This window comes from Bubalus bubalis, chromosome 16 (genome assembly GCF_019923935.1).
Source record: "Bubalus bubalis isolate 160015118507 breed Murrah chromosome 16, NDDB_SH_1, whole genome shotgun sequence".
In the NCBI taxonomy this organism is placed as follows: Eukaryota; Metazoa; Chordata; class Mammalia; order Artiodactyla; family Bovidae; genus Bubalus; species Bubalus bubalis.
Window position 1 is genome coordinate 74,925,077 of NC_059172.1, and position 7,856 is coordinate 74,932,932.

A 7,856-nucleotide genomic window follows, 5' to 3' on the forward strand; every position below is an offset into this window, starting at 1 on the left:
AATGCCATAAAATTTCCTCTAAGCACAACTTATAGTATATGAAACAAGTGTTGGAGAGTTGCATTTTTTTTTTTTCATTTAGCTCAAAATAATTAAAAATATATCTTGATACTTACTTTTTGACTGTATGTGGCTTACAAGTGGATTTAATCTGGAAATATTTGGGGATTACCCAGTCATACTTTTGATACTGATATCTAGTTTAATTCCACTGTGGTGTGAGGGCATATATTATATAATTTATATTATTTTTAAATTTGTTAAGGTGTGTTTATGACCCAAAATGTTGTTTATATTTGGGAATGTTTCATGTGAGCTTGAGGAATGTATGTTTTGTTGTTTCAGAATGAAGTAATCTACAGATGTCAACTAAATCAAGTTGATAGTTGCATTATTGAGTTCAACTATATCCTTATTGTTTATTTGTCTGTTGGATCTCTCCCTTTCTGATAAAGAGGTGTTCAGTTCAGTTCATTTCAGTTCAGTTGCTCAGTCGTGTCTGACTCCTTGTGACCCCATGAATCACAGCACGCCAGGCCTCCCTGTCCATCACCAACTCCCAGAGTTCACTCAAACTCATGTCCATCAAGTTGGTGATGCCATCCAGCCATCTCATCCTCTGCCGTCCCCTTCTCCTCCTGCCCCCAATCCCTCCCAGCATCAGAGTCTTTCCCAATGACTCAACTGTTTGCACGAGGTGGCCAAAGTATTGGAATTTCCACTTCAGCATCAGTCCTTCCAATGAACACCCAAGGACTGATCTCCTTTAGGATGGACTGGTTGGATCTCCTTGCCATCCAAGGGACTCTCAAGAGTCTTCTCCAACACCACAGTTCAAAAGCATCAATTCTTCAGCGCTCAGCCTTCTTCACAGTCCAACTCTCACATCCTTACATGACCACTGGAAAAACCATAGCCTTGACTAGATGGACCTCTGTTGGCAAAGTAATGTCTGTTTTTCAATATGCTATCCAGGTTGGTCATAACGTTCCTTCCAAGGAATAAGCATCTTTTAATTTCATGGCTGCAATCACCATCTGCAGCAATTTTGGAGCCCCCCAAAATAAAATCTGATACTGTTTCCACTGTTTCCCCATTTATTTGCCATGAAGTGATGGGACCAGATGCCATGATCTTTGTTTTCTGAATGTTGAGCTTTAAGCCAACTTTTTCACTCTCTCACTTTCATCAAGAGGCTTTTTAGTTCCTCTTCACTTTCTGCCATAAGGGTGGTGTCATCTGCATATCTGAGGTTATTGATATTTCTCCCGGCAATCTTGATTCCAGCTTGTGCTTCTTCCAGCCCAGTGTTTCTCATGATGTACTCTGCATATAAGTTAAATAAGCAGGGTGACAATATACAGCCTTGACGTACTCCTTTTCCTATTTGGAACCAGTCTTTTGTTTCATGTCCAGTTCTAACTGTTGCTTCCTGACCTGAGTTAAACTCTCCAAAAATAATAGTGGATTTGTCTATATCACCTTGTAGCTCTATCACTCTTAGACAAAGTACAATTTTAACAGTAGAAAAAAGCAACAAAAAAATAGGGTTGATTTTTCTGATTATGTCAATATTCATTTTAAATGTTAATATTAATATAAAACAACAAATAAAAGACAGAGATAACCAGGGTAGATCAAATACTTTAACATTCTGTTGCCAGGTGCATGCATATCAAAGATTGGTATGTCTTCTTGGAGAATTTATCTTTTTGTTATTATGTAATGTCCATCTTTACTCCTAATAACCTTCCTTACACTGAAATCTGTACTGTCTGAGTTAGTATAGCTGGACTTGCTTTCTTTTGATTTGTACTATATATTTTTTCCATTTTTTTACCCTTAGTACTAATCAAAACAAAGCAGGTCCAGCTATACTATATGTGTATCTCCTTAATTAAATTAAGGCTTTTATAGACAACATAAAACTAGATCTTGTATTTTAATCCACCCTGCTTATCTCTGTCTTTTATTAGGTGTATTTAGACCATTAATATTTAAAGTGAATATTGACATAGTTAGAATAAAATCAACTATTTTTTTTTTACTGTTTTCTGTTTATTGAAATTGGTCTTTGTTCTTATTTTTGTCTTACACATTTTGTATTTTATGGTTATAATGGAAGATTTTCTATGATTTCAATTTCTCTCATTTCATAGTACATCAGTTATACTTTTAAGTTTACAATTTTTAGTGTTTTCCTTAGAGTTTATAATTTTCATTTACAACTAATCCAAATCCACTTTGAATTAACACTGTACCATTTTCCACGTAAGGTAAGTACTCTACAAAAGCAAAATTTTCCTAGCTCTTCATTCCATACCTTGTATCATTGCTGTCCTTTATTTTACATATATATATATATATATATATATATACACTCTATATAGGTGACTCTTGAACAAAGCAGCAAAGCAGGGGTTGGAGTAGAGACCCTCTGCACAGTTGAAAATCCACATAAAGGTTTGCAATTGACCATGAATAAATAAATGGGAGAGAGAGAAAAACTTTTCTGGAAGTACATTTTGCTGTAGATGAAAATTTCTTCCCTTTTTCTAAACTTTGAAGACAGTATGATTTAGCATAATTTTTAGTCCTTAGCCTGCTTGCTGTTTCTGAGCTATTTGTATTTGTGGTTTGGTCTTTGGCATTAGTTTAAGAAACTGCTCAGTTTTCATTGCTTCACATATTGCTTCTTATCCTTTCTTTTCCTTTTAGCTCTCCCATTATGTGTATGTTACATCCTTTGTAGATGTTGCACATCTTTTTTTTTTTTTTAATTTTTTATTATTATTATTTTTTGTTACTTTACAATATTGTATTGGTTTTGCCATACATCAACATGCATCCGCCACGGGTGTACATGTATTCCCCATCCTGAATCCCCCTCCCACCTCCTTCCGCATACCATCCCTCTTGAACACTGTTCTGGTGGAAATTTTCTTTGTTTTTTAGTTTTGCAAGTGTCTCTTGTCATATCCGCAAGCTCAGAGTTTCCATGTTCACTCTGCTAAGGAGCCCATCAAAGGCATTCTTCATTTGTGTTGTTAGCATTTTTGATCTAGCATTTTTGAATTTTTCAAAATTCATTCAAAAATAAATGCTAGAATTTCTACTTTTATGTTTGCACTACCTGTTCTTTCATGTTGTTTACTTTAGAATTAATGCCTTCAGCATATTCATTACTTTTTAAAAAAATCCTAATCTGATAAGTCCAACATATCTGATGTATTTGACTCTGGTTCTGAAGCTTGTTTAGTCTCCTCAAACTCTTTCTTTCTCCCTTTCATTATGCTTTGTTGTTTTTGTAGAGTTGAATATAACATTCTGGTTAAGACCTGCAGTAAGCAGGCCTTTAGTAATGCAGTAGTATTCTGTGGGGGGAGGGGAAGCACCTAATGCCCAGTAATGAGGTCCTAGTTTTAGATGGGACAGGATAGCTGGAGGGTGCTGGAGTTGAGTTTTTTCTTTCCCTCAGGTAGGTTAAGCTCCAGTTATATAGTTTCTCCTGAAGTCATATCTTGTTAAGATGAAAAAAATGCTCTGGCATATTTCAAAAGGTTGACTTCCCCCCATCTTTTGTTGGAAGCATGAGGGAATTTTTCTCTGATATAATCTGTGTGATGATAATAGAGCTCCTGGTGGTAAAACTCAAAAGCATGGGACAACTTGTATTACTGCATCCTGGTGGAGCTTCTTAATTTTTGGAACTGTCTACACTTAGCATCCAGTGATTAATCAATTATAGTTGAGGCTTCCCTATCCCAGTACTGGTTCCTGCAGAGGTTTCTTCCCTGTACAATAATGAATGTTGTTGTTACTGTTGTGTTTAGTCACTAAATTGCATCCCACTTTTCAGCGACCCCATGGACTGTAGCCTGCCGGGATTGAATCCACATCTCCTGCATTCGCAGGTGGATTCTTTACCAGTCAGCCACCAGCAAAGCCCCTATAATTAGTGCAAAACATTAAATTAAAACTGTGTTGAGCATAGCTAAAGGAGGCCAAAATTGAAGTCTTTACATTTATATGCTTATATTAGGAAATACTTAAAAGCTTATATTAAGAAACAAAACCTGAAAATCAATAATCTCACTATTTAAATCAAAAAGTTAAAAATAGAAAACTAAGCTCACATAAAATGCAAAATTGGAGTCAGTTAAAAAAATTTAAATATAATACAAATACATAATAGAGAAAACAAAAAATAAAGTTTGCTTCATGAAAACATTAACACAATTGAATGATACTTTTGAAGAAAATAGGAGAAATACAAACATTTGTATCAAAAGCAAAAGTAGTCTTTCTATGGATGTTTTTATTAACAAAATGATAAATTATAATAAACAACTTTATGCCAGTATATTTTTAAAATAAAGTCAACTTAATAAATTCATAAAAAATAAAACAAATAGGAAATTCTGAAATTTGTATGTGTTTTACAAAAATTGATTTATATCACTAACATAGTTCCATTTAAGAAAAGAAATGATAGCTCAGACATCTTCAGTGCTAAATTCCAAAAATCAATTGAAGAAGAATGGATAAAGATGAATATGCAACAACATTGACAATCAGAGCTTACAAAGAATGAGAAAGAAGAGAGAAGTCACGTCTGATTTTTCACGTGGTGGTGAGGATGATGCTATGTGACTCATGGCTTGGGCCAAATATGATGCTCAGTATTTTGCACATTACCTCTTGCTTAATCCTCACAGCAAGTAGTAAAGCATGTAGAATATTTCCATTTATAGATTTTTAAGGGATCTTGAGTTATTGATCCAAGACTTGTAATTAATAAACTGCAGAGTTGAAATTTAAATTCATGACTATTTTGTATGATTTCAAAGTTGTTTCATTTCTAAGATGCTGTTCACCAATCAGAGTATGTTCAACAAACATCTGATACTTGATATGGGCTATGAAAATCTGGAGGAAGAGGAATTATAAATACAAAAATAAAAAATAAAACACTATATCTGAAGCTACCAATGTTAAAGCCTGGAGATACACTCTTCTAAACTATCTTGACATAAAAGCGGTAGGTACATACATCACCTGGAAGCTTTGGAATAAAAGGAATAACAAAAATAGCATTCTCATTGGATCAAAACAAAGGGGCAGAGCTAATGAATGTATCAATTTGTTTTTTTAATAGCCTATAATCACAAAATATATCATCACTTGCATCTATTTTACTGAAGTTTCAAATTGTATTTTCTGAATTTACTTAAAGGATTCATTTTCTGTTAAACAGAAGGGTCATATATGAGCAACAAATAAGAAGCAAAAAAAAAAAAAAAAAAAAAAAAGAGGAAACACAAATGTTAAAACTTCTCTGAAATACTTTTTTAATTTTTAAAAATTAGCATCTCTAGTCTAGCTAAATCTTGAATGCCTTTGGTTTTCTTGTATACTATAAAAATAAATCTGATTCAAAATAATCTGTTTTCAAATTCATGAACATATTAAGGAGTTTAAAGAAAAGGCAATATGAGAGGTAGAGGTTTATAAGAGAATGTAAAAGTGAAAGTCTCTCAGTCGTATCTGACTCTTTGTGACCCCATGGGCTGTACAGTCCATGGAATTCTCTAGGCCAGAATACTGGAGTGGGTAGCCTTTCCTTTCTTCAGGAGATCTTCCCAACCCAGGGATCGAACCCGGGTCTCCCTAATTGCAGGTGGATTCTTTACCAGCTGAGCACAAGGGAAGAATATCTGTGAAAAATTTGGTGGTAGTCCTAATGTTGCAAAAAGTATAGAATGGTTTAGACAGAATGAAGAAAAGATAAAACCAAATGTTTCACTTGTTTTAAAGAGGGTGTCAAAATCAGAAATACGGGCATATATGACTTTGAAGATGTGAGGAAGTTAACTTTATTCACTCACTTTGCAAATGATTAATAAGAGACTTATAGTATAAAAATGGCTTTGTAAAATCATTGTAATTTAAAGAAATGAGGGTTTCGTGTAAACATGTCTTTAAGTATGTTTACTTCTTTGATGAAGAATTGAGATGGCCCTCTGTTACTTAAGAAAGAAAGAGGAGGAAATGGAGGAGGAGAAGGAGGAAGAGAAGAAACTCAGTTAAGGCTCAGAAATGTATGTTTCAATCATTTCTCTGTGAATGGGTGCTAAAGTTTGAGAATGACTGATTGAAATTAAAAGAGAAACTAAACAACAACTTTATGTTAGCAAATTTAGATGACGTCTTCAACTTTGACAAGAGAGTATTAAAGTAATAATTGAAGGGGGGGAAAACTGAAAAAGAATAAGCATTCCATACTTCAGATCATTTTGTGTCCAAAAATCCCTGGTTTTTTAAAGATAAAAGAACACAACAGAATTTCAACGTGTATTTATAAATGGGAATAGATAATTATAATAAACCATCATAGAAAAAATAATGGTATAGAAGAGGTATGAAAAATATTTATTAATTGCATGCTATACATAAGATATTCAAATGTGTTCTCTCATTTAATCTTTACAACCCTCTAGTTAATGGATGAGGACAGTGATATCTGCTCAGCAGATGAGCAGATATCTGCTCGTTTATGGTGACTACATATATATGAAACATTCAATAAGAAATATTTTACCCTATGATGTGAATTTTCAAGATATTCAAGATTATCTAATAGATCATCTCTGAAAATAAAATATGCTAGAATACATTTCTAGATACTGTGATATAAATGGGAGTAGGATGTTCATTGCCAATATTAAAGCAAAAATATATTAAAGGTCTATTTGAAATAACACAATATTGGCTATTAGTGTTTAGTAATTACTTTTTGTCTACCTGCAGTAGGTTGATACAGATTATTTCATTAATTACATAAAAATAGAATCACTACATTTGTCACACTTGATTGTTTGAGATGTCGTTTATAGTATTTTGGTAGGATATTCCGTATTTAAAATTTTCTTTGAAGCAAGTGATAGAAGTTCAATGCAGATTGATTTAAGTGAAAGAGGGATCTACCAAAAGACCATGAACAAACTCAGAGAAACCAGATTGATGGGCAAGCACCTAGAATCAAGCACCTAGCATCAGTTAAATGCATCTTGATGGGAACCAGTAGGGTCTACTAAATAGACATGTGCAGCTCAGCCTCAGGAACAACAGGGACTTGACTGAATGTTTTTGAGTGTGTCTCCCATTTCTACTCTGTGTGATAGATTTCTAATTTTCGGCCTGTAAACTACTTCTTTCTGCAAGGTGTTAGGCATCACCTCTGTGTTTTATATATTGCAAGTTCAGTTGATGGAAAGACACAAAAATCTCTCATCTTAGTTCCAGGACCAGAGATCCCAGGGAAAGATTCATTGACCTTATTTTTTCTTGACTTATCTTCAACTGGAGGTCAAGAGGCGAAGTGGTTTGTACAAATATGCCAAGTCCCTTCTGGGTGACTGGAGTGTGGGAAGAGAGAAGTACTCCCCAGAAGAAAAGATTGACGCTTGGAAATTGGTCCTGTGGTTCCAAACCACACTGATAAGTTTAAACAATGTAGACTCATATGCTGAATGAGACGTTCCCCCTGAATATTCCTCAGCAGTACTTAAACTAAGATAAAGAAACACAATTAAAGATTACCAACAAAGACTTAAATTTCAAAAATAATAGCATTGTAAATGTAAGTAGGAAAAAAAAAGAAGGTGGAATCTGAATATATATAATGCTCAAGGATAAGGAGGATAGTTAATTTATATTTAATAATAATACATATATGTATATGCATGCCCTGTGGATACTAATATTTTCAAGAATTTCCCTTCATTTATTTTGAAATAGTCTACTTTCTGGCACATGAAATAGCTTGTTAAATAATTACATATGCCTGTTTGCAT